The sequence below is a fragment of the Lygodium microphyllum genome, chromosome 22, assembly GCF_053477565.2.
Source record: "Lygodium microphyllum isolate KBCC chromosome 22, Lygodium_microphyllum_v1.1.10, whole genome shotgun sequence".
Lineage (NCBI taxonomy): Eukaryota > Viridiplantae > Streptophyta > Polypodiopsida > Schizaeales > Lygodiaceae > Lygodium > Lygodium microphyllum.
This window is the reverse complement of record NC_141156.1, coordinates 37,502,505-37,525,573: the sequence shown is the minus strand read 5'-3', so window position 1 is coordinate 37,525,573 and position 23,069 is coordinate 37,502,505.

The following is a 23,069-nucleotide window of genomic DNA, read 5'->3' as shown; positions in this document are numbered from 1 at the left end:
TTATTTAGAAAAATCGATATTTTTCTCGGATTGACAAGGACCATAGCCACCCTTCACATAAGTTACAACGTGAATGAGACTTATGAGCTATATTAATCACAAGTATTAATATGTATAGTTTGGATGGTCCAAAAATATTAGATTTTGGACAAAACTAGTATATTTTAGATATTTTAGATATTATCCTTAAAAAAAGATATGGAGATTTTTAGAACTGGATGTCATTTAAAAGAAAAGACAAGTGATGTTTTAGTTAGTTTTGGAGAATTTATAAAAAGAAAAATAAAGAAAAGTGATTTGCGAAATCATGCGCGCCGCTATCGCAGTCTACAGGCAGTAGACAGCACTTCGAACAGAGAAAAGAAGGAGTGAACTAAGAGCTTTCTAACCAAGTATCTTGTCAAGTGTCTTTGGGTTTTACCCCCCTTTTGGAGCCAATGCAACCATCAGATTTATGATCTAAGCATCAAATCACTAAGTCTTCTAAGAGCCCCTCCACCCTTGTTCTTAGACTTATCCCCTCCTCTCTAATTCATTATAAATAGGAGGCATGGGAGAGGCATAAGGGGGCATAAGGAGACCCCAAAAGGCTTCAAGAGAGAGGGAGAGAGAGAGTATATCCCTCCAAGAGATTGTGAGAGAGAGCTTGAGAGAGAGAGAGAGAGAGAGAGAGAGAGAGAGAGAGAGAGAGAGAGAGAGAGAGAGAGAGAGAGAGAGAGAGAGAGAGAGAGAGAGAGAGAGAGAGAGAGAAGAGTTACCCCGAGAGGCTGCACAATTTCCCTCTATCTCGATCCTCGATTTAACCATCTTCTCTTTCGCTCTCCCATCCTGAATCTATTCCACCTTCTTAATCTCTTGAGTCTACTTGCGGACGATGGCCTCCAAGCGAGGAATGTCACGTGCAGTTGACAATCCTATAACCAACAACGAAGCTTTGAGCGAAGGCATCACCGTCAATCCAATTGTGGTACCAATCGTAAGTAATGTATTTCCAAATTGATAGATGCTTATTTTGATTCTCGTATGAGATACGTTAGGCCCATACTATGATGCACAAATATAGATCATTTCATCTCACATATTTGTAAGATGAAGCTTGTAAAGTGCATACATTAAGGAAAGTTAATTGCACCTAGTTGCATGTGGCTTATTCGTTGATAGAGCAATTACAAGGAAGAATTGGGCAAGGGTTATGAATGGCATAATCATGACATTAAAATTTGTGCATACAAGTGTTAAGTAAATTTTATATAGAATCGCTCGTTGATCCCAAGGGGGAGAGCAAATATACAATGGAAATATTATATCGTCTATTATTACATTGGTTGGAAAGAATGCAATTGGTTTTGTTGGTTGATCGAACAACATCCTAAATGCTTTTACATTCAACTGGTTGTTAGTTGTTGTTTGGATGATTATTCCAAGTGCTTGTGATTTATGGTAAATGCATGGCAAGGGTTTGTGATGACAAGTCGCCATGGGAATAAAGGAATGTTTTCTTGGAAAATGATATTAGGGTTGAATGCCTTGTTTGTGCTTGATTCTTAAAGGATTTAATTAAGGAAGGATATATTGCACAGGTGGATCACCTCCATGATCGCACCGCGGATTAACCCGAGAGGGCACTGCTCGATTCATGAGCCGAAGGTCAAGTGGTGAAAAGGCCAACCACAGGAATGATGTTTCACTCCTAGACAACTTGCAGGTCAGTTGGAGCTCTGGACACCCCTTGCTAGGTCTAGAATGGAGTTGAAGACTTCCGTGAGCCCAACATCTAGGACGTTGGAAGATCCTATTCTAGATAAAGGATGGAAATTTCAGTGCCATGAGATTTGGATCGGGTACTTCTGTTGGACAGAAGGGATACATAATTCTTCTATATGGGCAGGAGACAAAGATTAACTTAAAGATAAGTTAAGAAACTTGTTTGATAAAAGGACTGCTTGTTTTGTTTTTGTGTATGTGTTATAAATTACATGAACGAACTCTATGCCCTAAAAGAATTAATTAATGAACCTGCTTTTAAATGTCGCACATAAATGTGGTAGGACCTAATTAGACAACTAAAGCTATCAGGGGAAGCAGGTGGACGGAATCCCTCGACAGGTCCGTCCTATGGCTGGGTGGTCCCAGAGAACTGGGAGGCTTCTCACAAGGATTTACCGTCAAATGACTTTAGGTATTGTTAAGTTAGAACCCAATTCATGCCGTTTTAGGGACCGGAATGGAACTATGCCCTACGGGCAAAGAGGTTGAGCAGTGCATCCCTCTCGTTTCCCATTCTCTATGAACCAAGTGCAGCATAAATCTACTTCGACTTTGTTGTTCCTACTCAAAGTGGGTCATCTAGAGCTCGATGCTAGCTACTTCCTAGAGACTTGGCTGATAGGAAAGAAACCCTGACTTCAAAGTTGGTCCTAAGTGGGAACGGTCGGATACTTTCGCTTTGGGGCAGACTCAGAAAGACCTAGATCGCAAATCCTGTGACATTCCTTGTGAGCACCAGGTGGCACTTTCTAGACTCCCCTCCCGATGGGCTACTAAGACGTGTCCCACAAGTGGTCAAGTGGACACGTTACAAGGGCCAGCAAGCAATGGATCAGTCCAATTCAGATTAGGGAGCCCCAATTTATTCACACCATTGGAAGATAGCCAGTGCTTAACTAACAAGGACCAGGGGTGAGGAATCTCCATTCTCTTGAACAAATTGAAAAGGAGCGCTTGGGCTTTCTGTGCAAGTTGGGGGATGCCCAAACCACCTTCCTCTTCCCGTGGAGTAATGAGAGACCATGAGATTGATCTCCACCCACCTTTCCCACTTTCTTTGGCCCATAACATGCAAGCAAACATCCTCTCCAATTTGGCCCATGCACTATTGTTAAAGTTCAAAACCATTGCTGTAAAGGTAACAGTGGAGGCCAACATGGTCTTAATGACCAGCAGCTTACCCAAAAAGGAGATCTACTCTCCTCTCCAATTCTCCACTTTAGACCTGATCTTCATCTCCATCCATTCAGCTCATTGCTTCATGGATAGTCCAACACCCACCGGGCACCCAAGATATCGGAACACCTAACCATGTTTGATAAGCCTGAACCCCAAGTCCATGAACCACGAGGGAGGGTCATCAATCCCCAACTATACTAGCTCAGTCTTAGATTGACTCACTACTGAACTAGAGAGCTCACAAAAGACCTCATAGGTTTGTAATAATCCCATGACCCCGACTGTTGCCCTGCCCTCACTAGATTTGAGTTGTCGTCAGCAAAGAATTGTGCGACAAAAGGGTCTCCGCCAAAAATAGGGAGAGCTTTGATAGAGCCCCTCTGAACCTTCAGGTCTAGGTTTCTCAGTAATGGATCTCTTATTACAGCAAACAAGAGGGGAGCGATCGGGCATCCTTGCCTCACTGACCTCTTGATGTCAAAGGGACATGACAAAATGCCATTAACTTGCACAACAGCTGAAGCATTAGAAAATAGAGCTTTGAAAATATCTTATTGTTTGCATCCTTTTTCTGTGCATTTGTCTTATGTCCTGAATTATTTTAGCACCTTAGCTCCTCCAACCTTATTTCTGGATTACCTTTTCTCTATTTCAATCTCATTTTTTAAACAATACCCTGGACTTCTTTTCTAATATTCCCAACACATGACTAACCCTAATAAAATGACATGAAATTTTGAAATATTTAAATGCAATATCATTTTTAAATCAATACCCCGAACTTCTTTTCTAATATCCCCAACACATGACTAATACTAGTAAAATGACATGAAATTTTGAAACAATTAAATGCAAATGGTGTCAAACAAGTGCTTTTGTTGAAGAAATGTGAATTATTATCACATTTGCACATTATTAATCGTACACATGCCTAATAAAATTTAGCACGTATCATCAAAGCTAGGTGAAATCAATAACATAAGTACATTCATTGCAAAAAATCAACTATTTTATGATTTTATGGCATCTTAATTCAATATTGAGAGCGTATTAGGCTAAACTCACAAGGAATAGGTGCAAATACTCTTTTCATGAAAAAAAAAGGGGGGGAAAAAAGAGAAATAGAGTGGAAAAATAAAATCTTACTTTGATTTGTCCCACCTTAATCGAGAGATTGCAAAGCAAGGCTTGGACGAGAAGATTGTACATGGAGCGTACGAACATAGTGGGATGAGAGGTCATGAGGATAGACGAAGCTTCGCAATCAACAACAAATGCCTAGATGCCTCATTTGCTTCAATAATCAAAGAGATAGGACAAATGGTTTGATTATGGTTTCTAGCCATCTCCGATTCAAGGACCTCTAATTCCGTTGTGTGAGAAGACCATGATACCCCAAGACTAACTCTTAGAAGGGTTTATGCATAAAGGACCATCCTCTCATTTGAGTTAGCATGCTCATGATGACATTAATAGCATCGGGATCCTTGTTTTAAAAATTAAGGAAAGAAAGAAGGGAAATTAATTCTAGTCAAAATAATCATGGAGGACTTTGAGGCTATTATCCCTAGAATTTGCATAGATCTTGGTTCATGAAGATTAGAATATAGAGGAATTCTAGAAATAGAATTTTTCATATAAAGATTCCAATCATGAGTGAAACCCTTGTTAGAAGGTGAATACTAGTTGAAACTCTATAAAGTGAACTATCCATAGTTAATATGTCTATCTTTTGGGATCTCTCCTAAAGAGAACCAAGGGAGAATAGTCTAGTGATTTTCAGCCTACTTAGCATGCAATTAAAGCAAGACCTTGTGTAAGACTTACAACTCAAGCAAGACTCCATTGAATGGGGCATAACCTTGTGCTAGTACACTCAATTGTTGCCTTAACTAGACAAAAAAGTAACATTATCTTGAAAAGAGCTATTTGCCTCTTAAATTGCACAAAGAATTGTCTCCCTTGATTATGTTTGATAAGATAAGAAGTCAAAAAGTTGTATCCCATACATTGGCACTTAGGGAACCCGGGGTGCTCTAGTAGGAATCTCAAGGCACGCTAGGAGTAGATAGGCCAGGCCCCTACAAGATCGAGAGGAGCATCTCTTAGAAGGACCTACACTACTCAACAGTTAGATATGGCAGATTGCCTTTGGGTACATCTCAAAGCATGAGCTAGATATGGCCAGTTGGGCCGACACAATTTTGTGAATCCTATGAATAAAAAGATTATTTTTGAAGGAATGTTTGATTCAAATTGTGTAAATGAATTTGTGAATAGCATACTTAGTTATGGAAGTTTCTTTTAAGTGTGCTTGATGCTAGAAGGCTAATAAGAAACCTTGGAGTGTCAACTAGAAACCTTAGATTGATCCTTATGGGATGAGCCAATGTTTCCCATGCAAGGTAGATTTGGGTATTAGAAAAATTGGGCAACACAATATGTGAGTTCCCTAGGATTTTGGATGGAATTTTTCAATATTGAGACTTGATGGCCTTCTAATTGTAATATCTCCGCTCAATAAAAGTTAGTTGGTTGGTTCGAAAGTTAGCTAGTCAGTTAATAAGTTAGTAAGTTTACTAACTAAAGACTAATTAAGGTAAAAACTAACTAACATTAATTATTAATAATTTTTATTTAATTTAAAATATTTTATTTAGAAAAATCAAGAGTCGTAAATTCGATATTTTTCTCGGATTGGCAAGGACCGTAGCCACCCTTCACGTAAATTACAACGTGAACGAGACTTATGAGTTACATTAATCACTAGGTTAACGTGTATAGTTTGGATGGTCCAAAAATATTAAATTTTGGGCAAAACTAGTATATTTTAGATATTATCCTAAAAAAAGATATGGAGATTTTAGAACTGGATGTCATTTAAAAGAAAAGACAAGTGATATTTTAGTTAGTTTGGAGATTTTATAAAAAGAAAAAAATAAAGAGAGGATTTGCGAAATCGCGCGCACCGCGATCGCAATACACAGGCAGTGGGCAGCACTTTGAACAGAGAAAAGAAGGAGTGAACTAAGAGCTTTCTAACCAAGTGTCTTGGAGTTTTACCCCCCTTTCGAAGCCAATGGAACCATCAGATTTATGATCTGAGCATCAGATCACTGATCTTTCCAAGATCCCCCTCCACAAAGAGCTCCACTTCTCAACCACAAGCCCTCTTCTCTAATTCACTATAAATATGAGGCATGGGAGAGGCATAGGAAAGCATAAGGAAACCCCGAGAGGTTGCGAGAGAGAGGTAAAGAGAAGGATACCCCTCCAAGAGATTGTGAGGAAGAGCTTGAAAGAGAGAGAGAGAGAGAGAGAGAGAGAGAGAGAGAGAGAGAGAGAGAGAGAGAGAGAGAGAAGAGTCACCCGAGAGGCTGCAAGGAAGAGAATTAGCTCAATTCCCTCTATCTCGATCCTCGACTTAACCATTGTTAACCCCAACACGAAGAAAGCAAAAAGAAGTGGAAAAGACGCAGGGCAAAGGCGGAAAAAAGGTAGCCTGACTGAAGAAAGAAAAGGAGAAAAGGCCAAAAGCGCAAGGGCAACCTTAAAAGTCCAAGGCAAAGGTAAAAAGGGAAAGGCGCATTTTAAAATGAAAAGGCGCACCCTGAAATCTTGTAAAAGAGCGCCGGGCTCTCACCCGTGCAATTTGTAAAGGTAGACGGGCGGTGGAAAGGAAGCTAGGAAGATAGAAGGACAATGGGAAAAAGGGCCTAGGCTATGGCCGGCCATGTAAAAAGGGAAAAAGGGGATGACCGCCCAAAAGGGATTTAGGGTTTTGTATATAAAGTTGAAAAGTGAATGAGAAGCTCATTCTTGTGTGTGGCCAAAAGTAGCTCTCCTCCTCTTCTTCTTCTTCTTGTTCTTGCTTGCTTGAGCTTGTGCTTGAGAGAGGGAGTGTGAGAGTGTGAGGGAGTGAGTGTGTGAGGGTGAGGGACCGAGGAGGAGAAGCTCTCCATCTTCTCCTCTCTTCTTCTCTTCTCTTCTCTTCTCTTGTCTTGCTCGCGGCAATGGAGCTTGGAGCGTGGAGCTTGAGGATGGAGCTTGCTTGAAGCTTGCACTTGGATCGTGGAGCTACCGGAGTGTGCGGGAGAGGAGGTAACTCGAACGGCATCAAGGTAAGCTCACTACACCCGTAGATATGGATGGCGTGTCGGCTATGTGAGAGGTAGCCATTAGTGCTCGGCTTGGAACGCTTGAATCAATAAGCGGTCCGTGGGACTTGGCGGTTGAGTGAAAGCTCCCACATTTTGGTTCCGTTGCTGGGACTAACGGATTCAAGCCTTGAGCGCTTGCGCGCTTCAAATCGAGCATCAAAGTAAGGGGTTTTCCCTGAACCGGTGCTTGAGATAGATAGGTAGGAAGCGAGGGGGTTGAAGATGGTATTCGATCTCCTTGGCAAGTAGGTTTTTTACTTTCTGTGATTTATGTTGTGGAATGGAGTAGTGTACGTATTTATTTTGTGATTTGGATGCATTTAGGGTAGGAGAAAACAAGGAAAAAGAAGAAAAAAACAGACAAACAGTGGGGTTTTCTGTTGCTATATAACAGGCTAAAACAGGGAAATAGGGGACCAGATTCAAGTTTCTGGGTAAGATAGGGACAAGGAACTAGCTGTGAGGTTCTGTAGTGCTCGAAAAGGACCTTAAGAGGCATGGGAGGCCAGGATAGACCTCATTTCCTTGGTTTGCCTTGTGTGAGAGAGAGAGAGAGAGAGAGAACTTCTGGTTCACAGGACGAGGAAGCGCTGCCCCGATTCCTAGGCATCGGTGATTCATGCTGCTCCAGGTGAGTCTGATGTTTTCCAACAAGTGCCCTGATCAGATTTAAAAAGTTTGTGGTGATTGTGTGTACCAGACAGTGAGGAGGGGTCAAACGCGTGGGAATCGCGCCCGCCGCCGACGCACTCGGACCAACTCGCTATGGTCCGATTCCCAGAATCGGACCACTCGAGTTTGGGAGTCAGACCGTCCGATTCCCAGAATCGGACCAGCCGATCGGACGTGCCATGTGGCACTCGGACCAACCCGTCACACTCGGACCAGTTAGAATCGAACCAGTCCAGAATCGGACCAGTCATAATCGAACCACTTGAAAATCAGACCACTTTTTGATCCGACTCCCAGAATCGGACGTGACCAAAATCGGACCACTGGGCCGATCGGACCCACCCAAAATCGGACGTCCGATTCTGATAATCGGACTCCTGAAAATCGGACATCTGAGAATCGGACCAAAAACTGTCAAAATCGGACAGGTATCCAGAACTCAAATTCTGACGCATCTAAACCTCGAAATTGACCTCAGAGGCTACGTAGAGCTGAAGGCACATCACAGATCCATAACCGGGCTAAAATTTAGAGCACGTAGTTCAAAATTTGGCTATACAAGGTCCTCCAAGTTGCATATGGTGTCTACCGTAATGGCCCTGCGGGCCGGGGGGGGGGGGACTGCCCCCCCCGGACCCTCGCAGAGAGGGCTCTGCCCCCTCCGCACCTCCCCCGAGTAGGTTGGAGAGAAAACGCGCGCCGTGACAGGCCTCCCAAATTGGACCCTAGTGAAGTAATGGCTCTACATGAGCATGGATTCTCACGTGCAAAAGAGCAGCCAAAAGCCCATACCCGAACAGAGACCCTAGAACCTCAACGGGCCAATCTAGCCATCAAGGGCAAAAAGGCCACACCACGAGAACACAAAGACATTGTGTTCAAACCGTGTCTAGTCAGAGCAAAATGCAACTTCAGCAAGCTACAAATGCGAAGATGACTAGACATGACACTCTTGATGAGAGATGTACCTTGAATAGCACTGCACTGACAATCCAAGACAGCAGTGGAGAATCCACATCTGGTCGTGCAGTCGAGAACTCAAGGGCATCTGTCAGAAGGCTTAAATTTACAAGCCAAGACCCGGAAGATGAAGACATAGTACCACCTGCTTATCTTAGGGTCAAACTCACCGCGAAAAGAGAGCATACTATCGATGCTCTGATTGATGAAGGAGCATATTTTAACATCTTGACCTATGAATCATGGACCCTACTAGGCCAACCAGAGCTCACACCGACTAGTGCAACTCTTAGTCCCTATGGGGGACACCCACAAGCACTCATAGGGAAGTGCAAAATCCTTGCGACAATTGAAATGGAAAGCTTGCCTATCCTATTTCATGTTTCTCCCAAAAGTACTAGCTGCGGGAAAGAAACCCTCCTAGGAAGACCCTTCAAAAGGGCGACCAAATGTGAGGCTGACTATGTAGCACAGAGGATACACCTGACACTACCGGGTGTGAGGATAGTCACCACCTTTAGCAAGGGTGACCTCATCGAACCTCAAGGGAAAGGCAAGGAAGGTGATGACATAACAGTCACGCCCACAAACGAGGGCAAGGACTTGTTGGAAGAGTTGATACAAGCACAGGTCGAACAACGAGAACCAGTGAGTGAGGCCATGCCGGAAACAAGAAGGTCAAGAGACAAGGCCAAGGACAGGGTTTGGACTCACAAATATCGTAGAAGACCACGAAAAAAGCCCAGGCCTTATAGGCGAAGGCATCGATGGAGAGCTAGCACAACGCCGTGGTGGATATCCAAAGCGTTACTTCGGGCTCAAGGGTATTATGCAGGCAACCGATGGATTTGGGTGCCAAAACCCCTTGCCAAACCTCCCTGGTCGACTGAAGGCCAGAGTGCATCAAAAGCAATGAAGCATAGGAGGAAATCTAAGAGAAACTCTAGGTCTCGAGGTAAGAAACCGGACATGAGTGTTCAAGAGAAAGAGCCTCAACCTAGCATGCTTAATAAGCAGATGTCATATGTAACCATTGAGCGTGCACAAAAGCCATTAGTGCCCAATGAGCCTTTGATTCCCCAAGGGGAGAACAAGCATTATGGGCACAACATTGCTCAAGGCAAGGCTGATCACTCAACAATGTAAATGGCACAATCATCTAATAGCCTGGAGAAAATCATTCAGCTAGTGCCACGTCCACCTAGGAGTCCTAGATCTCCTACCCCCTCTTCTCCCAAACGGACACAGGAAGCACCACAGCAGTTGTCAAGGGCGACTGCTCAATTCCAATCTCTATCTCCATCTAAGCTTCCAATCGTCAAAGAAGTGGGACATGATGCCATCTGTAGCTCTCGACCCAAGGATATGCCTGAGCCACCTAAAGCGACTAGATCAGCTCACGTTCGATCTACACAAATGAGTGCTCAAAGGCCAACGAAAGACACACCCACTTCTGATCGCCCTAGGGACCTGACACTGCAATCCACCAAGGGTAGCCAGCCCACTAAACTAGCTACTACTACTTCCAATCAGGGATCACAGCAGTCACAGCCCTTGGCCATGACAATGCCCCTTGTGGAACATGTCCTTAGTAGTTTACCTATGGGGAAGGTGTCGCAACCAAATCCCTCAACAACTCCAGCACTTTCAAGGTGCCTAAAGCCTAGGACGGGGGAGTTAAACGCAGGGGAGTTGGTTGAAAAACTAGACTCTCCGAAAAGGGCGGCAGTTGTGCCCTCACAACCGGGCAAGGCTATTCAGCAACCCACGGCTATGTCCCATAAGGACACACTAGAGAGAGAGAATGCTGAGACCCAACCAAGCACGTCAATGGGTGGCCTAGTCCAGAATCCTGAATCGACGAGAGATGCACCTTCAAGAACCAGGAAACAAAGGAGAAAACAACGAAAACAACAGCAATTGCAGGTGGTTGTGGACCCTAAGAACATTGAGACGAAGAGCACCGGAGAGCCAATGAATAAAGCATCGAGTCCACCCACCAATGAACCCATTAATGCCTCTCCGAATAGCAGTGAAACCCTAGATACATCCGTGTGTTCTGAGAAACCAAAGCAACCGTTGCCATCAACAGTTGCTTGCAACACTCTATCCACTAATAATAGAACTCACATTGATCAATCAAGAGTGGATACAATGCTGTCACAATAGGGTGACAAATCTATACCAGTCACATCCGAGAAGAACCATGAGAAATAACAACAAAACCTCAAGAGAAACATGAGAAACCCAAGAGCACAAGGAATCCTAGCGTTGACTAATCTTGCTCATCTAGGCCTAAGCCCCCAGCCATGCTAAAGCCTAAGGAAACTCTTAGAACTTTGCATGAGATAGCAACCGAGCAAGCCCTCGTTGAACATAGAAATGTCGCAGAATGCTTAACTGAGTTGGAGGCTAAGCTCAAAGTGGTCGCACATGTCTACGTCCTTGTGGACGTGGGCACGATCCCCAAGGAGCAGCTTGGAGAGTACTTGACCTTTCCTCTATCATGGGAAGAACAAGAACATCTTAACGGGCACTACGATAGGCTCCTGCATAAACAGATGCGACTCATCCCTGACGAGGAGGCTGACGAACTACGCTTAACCGTCACGTTCAATGAAGTGCTCTGTCGACCGAATCTCGTAGACATAGAGCTACTAAAGCGACTGTCAGCAGGCCAGAGTCAATTTGAGCGGCGTTGGTGCGAAAGCCGCGTCGTAATGGCCGAACTAGGGGCCCAGATCATGACGGTCTCTGAGGAGCGGTTGGCCAAATGGCGATCCCAAAGGAACCCAACCTATGTGGCACCAACGTCCCTTCGAGTACTCACTGATATTCGGGGGCCCTTTGATTGATAAGGTTCTCACCGAAGAGGAGCTACATATTGCCAGTAGACTCGGTCAAGGTTCCATGCTACTCGACGTGGCAAAATATCTATCAGTATTAAGTCAGCTGCCACGAATACTAGATGCGTGTGCCATGCTCCGGTACAACCCCGAGTTCTACATTTGGTTCTTATCCTCGTGATGTGACATGGATTCATAGATATGTATATAAATAAACACTGATTTTTGTGTCACCATGTATAAACAATATCAACACACACAAGCAATGATAGTCAAGCACAGGGAGAAGAGTCGGGTTTGACAGGCTAAGCTCCTCAGGTCCTCCTCACATCACACTTTTAAAAGTCGTGTGACCAGCCCCACCTCCAAGTGAAGGGCATGCAACCCATATTGCCACCATAGGAGACCTTGGCCAACAACTCTGATGGTGTAGATAGGGTGTAGTCCCTTCCCATACACCTTCCCTTTTGGTCTATCCTCCCGAGGAAGTACCCTGTCCCACTCCACGACAACCAGTCCACGCGACTTAGCATAAACTAATATCCGCTAATGACTGGAGGCAACGTGAACATCAGCATGGGGACCATTCCCCTACAACAAACACCGCATGTCTCACCCCTCCCCTTCTTGTCATATGCGCTTCATAAACCACACTAAAATCCCTTCCATGCAAACAGTTGTCTCCTATATCAAGGTCTAACCCTTGGTTCGCACCTTGCAGGGTTCCTTTTTTGGCGGAATGCATGGAGAACCATGGAGAGTTGGCTTGCAAAGACGCTCTTCGCAGAAGGCGGGAGCATGTGGCACGCACCCCTCCACCAGAGCGCTATGTGCCCACCATCAAGAGATATGCCAAGAAGCGGGGCCCTAAGCGACATTGCCCAGGGCGAAGGCCGAAGAACCCTCGAGTCAACAAAGTTGAGACTCGAAACCCACAACAGGCCGCAGCACTAGTAGTACGCACTCCCAGCTCCTGCTTGGGCCCCAGACGCTCAAAGGCAGAAAGGGCAGCTCGGGAAAAAGAAGAATTTAATGAATTATTTAAAGAAATTCTGGAGACGGTAGCGAGCCGGGATTACACCATTCATATCCCGGCCGACATGTTCCCTGCTCACCCCCACGGAAGTCCCACACCAGCAGAGCCCCAATCACCCGGCCATCCAGACTCACCCCGCCTCATACAAATCGAGTAGCCCATAATGCATAAGGGGCTTATCAAATGATAACTGGCCAGGACTTTTTGTTTTTAAATGATTGAGTGTTCCCGACTTGTTAAGTGTTGACATGTTCTTGACTTGTATGAACTTATCATATCTGCATTTAATATATGCTACGTCTTTAGCAAAAGAAAAAGCTAATCAAGCACAGGTGATAAATGTCTAGTCAACACCATAGAATTCAAATAAGTGATGTCTCCTTGCATTGCACTGGTTTATTATAGTTGCGGCATACACAATGCATATGCTCTCATGAAGCGACAAGTGGATGCAGGATAATACAGGTTCCTGTGCGAAAATGCTCAATGCCAATCACCGCAACACCCACAACCCCATAGCGAGCCGTGGCAAAGCCACGCTGCCGAAAGCACCCTTGCCAATCGCCCACATTGCCACGCCCCCTTTCTGGGTCAGGCTCTATAGTTGGCTCATGGCAGTCGTTACCTCAATTGTACCAGCATCGCATGTGCCGCAAGGAGGGTTGCAATATCTCAAGTGTATCTCCCCCTTTCACCAAATGCTTCTCTACAGCGAGGCTAGGGCACCATCACCATTGTACTACTCATTTTCTGAGCCTTCGAAGCTTGACATTTTCCAACCCATTGAAAGGCTGATAGCCTCAACATATTGTAATGGTTGTACTCAGGCAAAAAAAAAAAGGAAAAAAAAAGAAAAACATGAGAAAAATGAAAAGAAAAGAATGAAAAAATAAGAAGCACCCACGATCACAGCACAGCACCTAGGGATCCTCAAATTAGGTACGTCTGGTGACCTTGGTCGACCGGCTTCGTCCCTAGTCCCCTAGCCCCTTACACTCACCCACAATTATTCAGGGCACATCAAGGGCAGGACATACCGGGGGAGCTTGTCTCGCCTAGGGTTAGACATGTCACCCTGACCCACTTGCACAATTTTCTTTTGCACTCTGCCTTCGTACCATTGCAATCAGTGGTGATAAGCACCGCGCGATTGGCCACGAAAAGTACACCGTACTCATCAAGCAAGTCCAATAGTTTCTAGCTACTAAAAGTGCGGTGTCCTTGTATTCCATTATGCTACATCGTGCAGTCGCAATGCAAAGGATGTCTCATATGCCTTCACGCGTACTCCTTCTCCACATGGACAACTTTGCTTCATCCACGAATTGTTATGAGAAACTAGCCCACGGTCTTCTAACTATGTAATATCTAAGTATGCACGAGCAATCACATAATATTTGCACCAAAGTATATCCACAGTTTGGATCCTCAAGTGCAGGACAATACTCTTAGCTTGCTTAAGAGTTCGACTTGTCTCCCAAACTAATCAAATATGTCTTGTGCACGATAAGAAGACTAGCACTACCCCTTAGGGAGAGATCACACAAGAGGTTTTCAAATTGCAGGTATTGAAGCCTCCAACGAAATTCCAATCGCTCCTTATCAACACTCAACTTTGAATGCTTGTCCCTTACCATCCGACAAGCCCGCAAGGAATCGTCATGCGTAGAATCCCCAACAAACCAACACTTGTGCTGGCCATCCATGCAATCCCCAACACAGCATGCCCTACCACCAACTCCAACAACCTTCCACCAGCCACCTTGACCACCAACAGGCCCCCAGGACCTTCTGCCACACCACCACCAACACTCCTCCACGGAAACCACATGCGTCCTTGTCACCCACGTCTTCGGTGCATGCTACAGCTTGCTACCTACGACGGTGAGTGCCATGGGACTGGCAATCGTCTAGGAGGGGGGTAATGTTAACCCCAACACGAAGAAAGCAAAAAGAAGTGGAAAAGACGCAGGGCAAAGGCGGAAAAAAGGTAGCCCGACTGAAGAAAGAAAAGGAGAAAAGGCCAAAAGCGCAAGGGCAACCTTAAAAGTCCAAGGCAAAGGTAAAAGGGGAAAGGCGCATTTTAAAATGAAAAGGCACACCCTGAAATCTTGTAAAAGAGCGCCGGGCTCTCACCCGTGCAATTTGTAAAGGTAGACGGGCGGTGGAAAGGAAGCTAGGAAGATAGAAGGACAACGGGAAAAAGGGCCTAGGCTATGGCCGGCCATGTAAAAAGGGAAAAAGGGGATGACCGCCCAAAAGGGATTTAGGGTTTTGTATATAAAGTTGAAAAGTGAATGAGAAGCTCATTCTTGTGTGTGGCCAAAAGTAGCTCTCCTCTTCTTCTTCTTCTTCTTGTTCTTGCTTGCTTGAGCTTGTGCTTGAGAGAGGGAGTGTGAGAGTGTGAGGGAGTGAGTGTGTGAGGGTGAGGGACCGAGGAGGAGAAGCTCTCCATCTTCTCCTCTCTTCTTCTCTTCTCTTCTCTTCTCTTGTCTTGCTCGCGGCAATGGAGCTTGGAGCATGGAGCTTGAGGATGGAGCTTGCTTGAAGCTTGCACTTGGATCGTGGAGCTACCGGAGTGTGCGGGAGAGGAGGTAACTCGAACGACATCAAGGTAAGCTCACTACACCCGTAGATATGGATGGCGCATCGGCTATGTGAGAGGTAGCCATTAGTGCTCGGCTTGGAACGCTTGAATCAATAAGCGGTCCGTGGGTCTTGGCGGTTGAGTGAAAGCTCCCACAACCATCTTCTCTTACGCTCTCCCATCTTGAATCTATTCTACCTTCTTAATCTCTTGAGTCTACCTGCGGACGATGGCCTCCAAGCGAAGAATGTCACGTGCGGATGACAATCCTACAACCAGCAACAAGGCTTCGGGCAAAGGCATCACTGTCAATCCAACTACGGTTCCGGTCGTAAGTAATGTATTTTCAAATTGATAGATGCTTGCTTTGATTCTCTTATGAGATACGTTAGGCCCCATATTACGATGCATGAGTATAGGTCATGGGAAAGGATAAATTTCATCTTACCTACTCGAAAGATGGAGTTTGTAAAGTGCATATATCAAGGGAAGATAATTGCACCTAGTTACATATGACTTATTTGCTAGTAGAGGAATTACAAGGAAGAATTAGTCAAGTGTTATGAATGGCATAGTCGTCAAAAGAACGACATTAAAAGATTGTGCATACAAGTGCTAGATTAAGGTATAGTCAAGGGTTACAAATAGCATGATTACTAAAAGAATATGACATTGAGAATCATGAATAGAAAGTACTAGTTTAAAGTTTAAATACTTCAAAAGTACTTAGCCTAAGAGCCCAAATATTAAGAAAAACTAGATTCTAGCTCAATGCAAGGCCTATTGGAGTCTAATTACTTGAGATCATCTCGCACTTATCTTATCAAGTATTTACACGTTATGCCTATAACATGTTTGATATATGAGGATAATTTTCTAGTTGCCTCACGACTTGCCTAAAGCTAGTATAAGAAATTAATCATAAGGGTTAAAACTAAGATGTCCTGAGTTTCGTTCGATAACGATGACTTTTGCCAATCCAAATCGAGGGTTGGGTTATCCATCAAGGTAAGTGACCTATAGAACTTACATCATGAATAGTGTTTGAACCCTTAACATATGCCCTAGCCAAAGGAAGGAAGTGTTAAGATCATGTTTGCATAGTATTGCTCTTAGATCCCAAGGGGAAGAGCAAATATACGATGGAAATGTTATATCATCTATTCTTGCATTGGAAGGAAAGAATGCAATTGGTTTTGTTGATTGATCGAACAACATCCTAAATGCTTTTATATTTAACTGGTTGTTAGTTGTTGTTTGGATGATTATTCCAAGTGCTTGTGATTTATGGTAAATGCATGGCAAGGGTCCGTGATGACAAGTCGCCATGGGAATAAAGGAATGTTTTCTTGGAAAATGATATTAGGCTGAATGCCTTGTTTGTGCTTGATTCTTAAAGGATTTAATTAAGGAAGGATATATTGTATGGGTGGATCACCTCCATGGTCGCACCGCGTATTAACCCGAGAGGGCACTGCTCGATTCATGGGCCCAAGGTCGAGTGGTGAAAAGGCTAACCGCGGGAATTATGTTTCGCTCCTAGACAGCTTGCGGGTCAGTTGGAGCTCCGGACACCCCTTGTTAGGTCTAGAATGGAGTTGAAGACCTCCGTGGCCCCCAACATCTAGGCATGTTGGGAGATCCTATTCTAAATAAAGAATTGAGTTTGTGGTGCCATGTGAATTGGACCAGTTACTTCTGCAGGGCAGAAGGGATAATTCTGTTGGACAGAAGCGAAACATAATTTCTCCTGTATGGGCGGGAGACAAAGATTAACTTGAAGATAAGTTAAGGAACTTGTTTGACAATAGATTGCTTTGCTATGTTTTCGTGTCTGTGCTATAAGTTATGCGAACGAACCTGTTCCCTAAAAGGATTAATTAATGAAGCTGATTTTAAGTGTCACACATAAATGTGGTAGGACCTAATTAGAAAACTAAAGCTATTAAGGGAAGTGGGTGGGCGAAACCCCGACGGGTTTGTCCTACGGCAGGGTGGTCCCAGAGAACTGGGAGGCTTCTCATAAGTTTTTATCATCATTCGACCTTTAGGTATTGTTAGGTTAGAACCCGATTCATGCCGTTTTAGGGGACCGGAATGGGACTATGCCCTATGGACAGAGAGGTTGAGTAGCGTATCCCTCTCGTTTCCCATTCTCTTTGAACTAAGTGTGGCATGGATTTGCCTCAGATTAGGTATCTCTGCGTAAAGTAGGACGTCCAAAAACCGATGCTAGAATGCTAATAGGAGCCCTTGACAACTAGGAACCCGAATTTCAGGTCGATCCTAGTGGGTTCGATCGTGAACGTTCTGTTGCGAGGCGGATTCGGGAAACCCTAGGCGACAAAACTCGGAACATTCCCCGGGAGTGCCGAGCAGCGACTCTTAGATTTGTTTCTCGATAGACCACTAAAAGAGTGCCTGGGAAGCCGATGGGGGCGGGCACCTCACAGTTGGTATCAGAGCGGAACTTTGTAATGATACGTGATTGATTAATGTATGGTTTGTAGACATATCCTAAACAAAATAATCTAAGCAGTATGGCTTGATTGTTAGGCACCTTTTGCGCCCACAAATGTTGACATGCAAGAGAAGAAATTCCTTCTCAAGCAAATTAAGGCACCCGAGTTTGATGGAGAAGGGATAGACATTGCAGCAGAGGCAGAGATATGGATTGAGTCGTTGGATGACTATTTCTTTGCTTCGGGAACTGCCTCTACCAATCAAGCAATGATAGCCAAACTTAAGTTAGTTGGCCAGGCTCGATTATGGTGGAAGCAATGGTGCAAAGATGAAGGTGTTTCTGAAGCCACTGTTACTTGGGTTCAGCTGAAAGATGTTGTTTGCAGACGATACCTTCCACCAACCTACCAGACTTTGAAGATGAATGAATTCTTCAAGCTACAGCAACTAGAATTAACTTTGGAAGCTTACTACTCAAAGTTTGTAACCCTACTAAAATACGCACCACCTATGGATATTGCGCAGCAAGTATCCAAGTTTTGCCATGGCCTAAACACTCCTCTGAACCACCGTCTTGAAGCAATGCGTCCAACGGACTTGCAAGACGCATTACTCCGAGCGAATCCAATCGTCCAAGAATTTAAATCGGGAAATTGTAGTAAAGATGACTCTCGATATCTAGATAAGAGATGCCATACATGTGGAGAGATAGGGCACATCCGTAGGAGATGTCCCTACCGTCAATGTTTCCATTGCAATGAGTTAGGACATGTCCAAGCAGATTGCCCTGGCTTAAGTCCAAAAGATACGGAACCTCCAAGAAAACGAAGCTACACAAGTGCAGTCTTCGGATATATAGAGGAATCAGATGAAGACGAATACTTAGAACCTACTACACCACTTCAGGATTATTAGAAACCCTAGAAATTTTATCGATATGAAATACAACTTGTATTGGAATAAACCTTACTCTTGTGACTACAATTAACTTCAATAATATGAGTTGCATCTATTTTGAGCCTAGAACTTGCAAATGATTAGAGATACTCTGGCAAGGAATGATAGTTATAATGTGCAATGAATTTTTCTTAAGTCATTTCTTCTCAACTAATATAGATTGCGTCTTACCAGAATGTCGAAGCTTGGAAGTATTCTTTAGTATTACAAGCAAAGCCAATTTTCCACGGAGCTCAATCCCGAACTAAGGACAGGACAATCTGGAAATGTAGTTTCCAAGATAAAGGACCACTCCAATCTGCTAAAAGAATCCTAGGACACCTTGATCTAAAGAACAGAATCCCGCCAAGGACAACCAAGAACCTTGTGACCGCAAGTGATAAATCTCCGTGTTGTTTCTATTGCATGGAGTTAGGTCATTTCAAAAGGGAATGTCCAAAGCACCCTAAACACTGATGCTCCAAGTGCCACAACATTGGACATAACTATATCAATTGTCCCAATGGAACTCGAAGAGAACTTGAGCTTACAAGAAATAAGCTGTACAAGCTCCAGTGATCTAGAATACACCAAGTGCTTAGGAAAAACCTAGAAGATATCCATGAGATGTAACTACAATAAATTTTCTATTGTAACCAATACTCGGATATATCAAATACCATAGGTTGTTGTTTCAAAAGACCGCATGCCTGTGAGTGATCAGAGTGGCGTAGCGGAAGCGTGGTGTTCCATAACCCACATATTCCAAGATGATACCCCATGTTTCTCTCGAGATGAGGACATCTCGATTTCTCTAAGGGGAGGAGGATGTAATATCTCTACTCAATAAAAGTTAGTTGGTTGGTTCGAAAGTTAGCTCGTCAATTAATAAGTTAGTAAGTTTACCAACTAAAGACTAATTAAGGTAAAAACTAACTAACATTAATTATTAATAATTTTAATTTAATTTAAAATATTTTATTTAGAAAAATCAAGAGTCATAAATTCGATATTTTTCTCGGATTGGCAAGGACCGTAGCCACCCTTCACATAAATTACAACGTGAACGAGACTTATGAGTTACATTAATCACTAGGTTAACGTGTATAGTTTGGATTGTCCAAAAATATTAGATTTTGGGCAAAACTAGTATATTTTAGATATTTTAGATATTATTCTAAAAAAAGATATGGAGATTTTAGAACTGGATGTCATTTAAAAGAAAAGACAAGTGATATTTTAGTTAGTTTGGAGATTTTATTTTTTTTAAAAAAGAGAGGATTTGCGAAATCACGCGCACCGTGATCGTAGTACACAGGCTGTGGACAGCACTTTGAACAGAGAAAAGACAAAGGAGTGAAGTAAGAGCTTTCTAACCAAGTGTCTTGGAGTTTTACCCCCCTTTCGGAGCCAATGGAACCATCAGATTTATGATCTGAGCATCAGATCACTGATCTTTCCAAGATCCCCCTCCACAAAGAGCTCCACTTCTCAACCACAAGCCCTCTTCTCTAATTCACTATAAATATGAGGCATGGGAGAGGCATAGGAAAGCATAAGGAGACCCTGAGAGGCTGCGAGAGAGAGGTAAAGAGAAGGATACCCCTCCAAGAGATTGTGAGGAAGAGCTTGAAAGAGAGTGAGAGAGAGAGAGAGAGAGAGAGAGAGAAGAGTCACCCGAGAGGCTGCAAGGAAGAGAATTAGATCAATTCCCTCTATCTCGATCCTCGACTTAACCATCTTCTCTTACGCTCTCCCATCTTGAATCTATTCTACCTTCTTAATCTCTTGAGTCTACCTGCGGACGATGGCCTCCAAGCGAAGAATGTCACGTGTGGATGACAATCCTACAACCGGCAACAAGGCTTCGGGCAAAGGCATCACTGTCAATCCAACTGCGGTTCCGGTCGTAAGTAATGTATTTTCAAATTGATAGATGCTTGCTTTGATTCTCTTATGAGATACGTTAGGCCCCATACTACGATGCATGAGTATAGGTCATGGGAAAGGATAAATTTCATCTCACCTACTCGAAAGATGGAGTTTGTGAAGTGCATATATCAAGGGAAGATAATTGCACCTAGTTACATATGACTTATTTGCTAGTAGAGGAATTACAAGGAAGAATTAGTCAAGCGTTATGAATGGCATAGTCGTCAAAAGAACGACATTAAAAGATTGTGCATACAAGTGATAGATTAAGGTATAGTCAAGGGTTACAAATAGCATGATTACTAAAAGAATATGACATTGAGAATCATGAATAGAAAGTACTAGTTTAAAGTTTAGATACTTCAAAAGTACTTAGCCTAAGAGCCCAAATATTAAGAAAAACTAGATTCTAGCTCAATGCAAGGCCTGTTGGAGTCTAATTACTTGAGATAATCTCGCACTTATCTTATCAAGTATTTACACGTTATGCCTATAACATGTTTGATATATGAGGATAATTTTCTAGTTGCCTCACGACTTGCCTAAAGCTAGTATAAGAAATTTTTCATAAGGGTTAAAACTAAGATGTCTTGAGTTTCGTTCGATAACGATGACTTTTGCCAATCCAAATCCAGGGTTGGGTTATCAATCAAGGTAAGTGACCTATAGAACTTACATCATGAATAGTGTTTGAACCCTTAACATATGCCCTACCAAAGGAAGGAAGTGTTAAGATCATATTTGCATAGTATTGCTCTTAGATCCCAAGGGGAAGAGCAAATATACGATGGAAATGTTATATCATCTATTCTTGCATTGGAAGGAAAGAATGCAATTGGTTTTGTTGATTGATCTAACAACATCCTAAATGCTTTTATATTCAACTGGTTGTTAGTTGTTGTTTGGATGATTATTCCAAGTGCTTGTGATTTATGGTAAATGCATGGCAAGGGTCCGTGATGACAAGTCGCCATGGGAATAAAGGAATGTTTTCTTGGAAAATGATATTAGGCTGAATGCCTTGTTTGTGCTTGATTCTTAAAGGATTTAATTAAGGAAGGATATATTGTATGGGTGGATCACCTCCATGGTCGCACCGCGTATTAACCCGAGAGGGCACTGCTCGATTCATGGGCCGAAGGTCGAGTGGTGAAAAGGCCAACCACGGGAATGATGTTTCACTCCTAGACAACTTGCGGGTCAGTTGGAGCTCCGGACACCCCTTGCTAGGTCTAGAATGGAGTTGAAGACCTCCGTGGCCCCCAACATCTAGGCATGTTGGGAGATCCTATTCTAGATAAAGGATTGAGTTTGTGGTGCCATGTGAATTGGACTAGTTACTTCTGCAGGGCAGAAGGGATACTTCTGTTAGACAGAAGCGAAACATAATTTCTCCTGTATGGGCGGGAGACAAAGATTAACTTGAAGATAAGTTAAGGAACTTGTTTGACAATAGATTGCTTTGCTCTGTTTTCGTGTCTGTGCTATAAGTTATGCGAACGAACCTGTTCCCTAAAAGGCTTAATTAATGAAGCTGATTTTAAGTATCACACATAAATGTGATAGGACCTAATTAGAAAACTAAATCTATTAAGAGAAGCGGGTGGGCGAAACCCCCGATGGGTTTGTCCTACGGCAGGGTGGTCCCAGAGAACTGGGAGGCTTCTCATAAGTTTTTATCGTCATTCGACCTTTAGGTATTGTTAGGTTAGAACCCGATTCATGCCGTTTTAGGGGACCGGAATGGGACTATGCCCTATGGGCAGAGAGGTTGAGTAGCGCATCCCTCTCGTTTCCCATTCTCTTTGAACCAAGTGTGGCATGGATCTGCCTCGGATTGGGTATCTCTGCGTAAAGTAGGACGTCCAAAAACCGACGCTAGAATGCTAATAGGAGCCCTTGACAACTAGGAACCCGAATTTCAGGTCGATCCTAGTGGGTTCGGTTGTGAACGTTCCTTTGCGAGGCGGATTCGGGAAACCCTAGGTGACAAAACTCGGAACATTCCCTGGGAGTGACGGGCAGCGACGCTTAGATTTGTTTCTCGAATAGACCGCTAAAAGAGTGCTTGGGAAGCCGATGGGCGGGCACCTCACACTAATCATATCAATTCAATATATTTAGGATAGGTCTATTAATGTGGTATGAGAGCAAAAGCATTAGTCAAGAGATCATGCCTATTTAAATAAATTGTTTGCGAAACATTGTATCATTCTAATGATTAGAAACTCATGATTTTAGGGGCTGCTAGACTACTTGATGGGCCAATAAGTCTTTCAAGCTATATATGAGTTGGGTTGATGGTAAGATAATTACTACTTTTGACTCTATATGACCATGATTAGTTTCAAAGTATGTTAGGGAGCTAATTCTTGCCTACCCTCCTTCGAAAATGATGGAAATGGAATGGTTAAAAAATTTGCTAATGATTGAACCCACCTTTAGATAGCCAATTGTAAGAAATGAGACCCCTTAAACTCCAAGATGCACTCATTAGGACTAAGCCAACTTTCCAAGAAAACCAACTAAAA